Below are 955 nucleotides of genomic sequence, written 5' to 3'. Positions count from 1 at the left end.
TTCCGCTATCTCTAATAGCACCCGAGATATCACCAGATATATAATGGATTTCTCCCTGACCCTGACAGTCGGGCCCCATGAGACGGTGGTTTTTTTGGCCCCTGGTGGTCCGAGGTCGTTCCCGCTGCACGCATTCATGCGCGATGGCTTCCTGCAGACAATGCACTTTGATTTATCGCGCTATCTGTAATAACACCCGAGATATCACCAGATATATATTGGATTTTCCTTGACCCTGAGTGTCCGACCCCATGAGACTGTGGTTTTCTCGGCCCCTGGTGGTCCGAGATCGTTCCCGCTGCACAGATTCATGCGCCAGGGCCTGCTGCAGAAAATGCACTTTGGTTTATTGCGCTATCTCTAATAGCACCCGAGATATCACCAGATATATATTGGATTTTTCGTTGACCCTGACAGTCCGGCCCCATGTGTCGATAGTTTTCTCGGTCCCTCCTGGTCCGAGGTCGATCCCGCTGCACAGATTCATGCGCCAGGGCCTGCTGCAGACAATGCACTTTGGTTTATTGCGCTATCTCTAATAGCACCCGAGATATCGCCAGATATATATTGGATTTTTCCCTGACCCTGACAGTCCGGCCCCATGAGACTGTGATTTTCTCGATCCGTTGTGGTCCGAGGTCGATCCCGCTGCACAGACTCATGCGCCAGGGCCTCCTACAGGCAATGCACTTTGATTTATTGCGCTATCTGTAATAGCACCCGAGATATCACCAGATATATATTGGATTTTTCCCTGACCCTGAGTGTCCGACCCCATGAGACGGTGGTTTTCTCGGGCCCCGGTGGTCCGAGGTCGTTCCCGCTGCACAGATTCATGCGCCAGGCCCCCCTGCAGATAATTCAATTTGATTTATTGCGCTATCTGTAATAGCACCCGAGATATCACCAGATATATATTGGATTTTTTCCTGACCCTGACAGTCCGGCCCCATGA

Source organism: Nomia melanderi, unplaced genomic scaffold, assembly GCF_051020985.1.
Source record: "Nomia melanderi isolate GNS246 unplaced genomic scaffold, iyNomMela1 scaffold0014, whole genome shotgun sequence".
Classification (NCBI taxonomy): Eukaryota; Metazoa; Arthropoda; class Insecta; order Hymenoptera; family Halictidae; genus Nomia; species Nomia melanderi.
The sequence above is the reverse complement of the archived record's forward strand: the minus strand, read 5'-3'. Positions refer to the sequence as shown.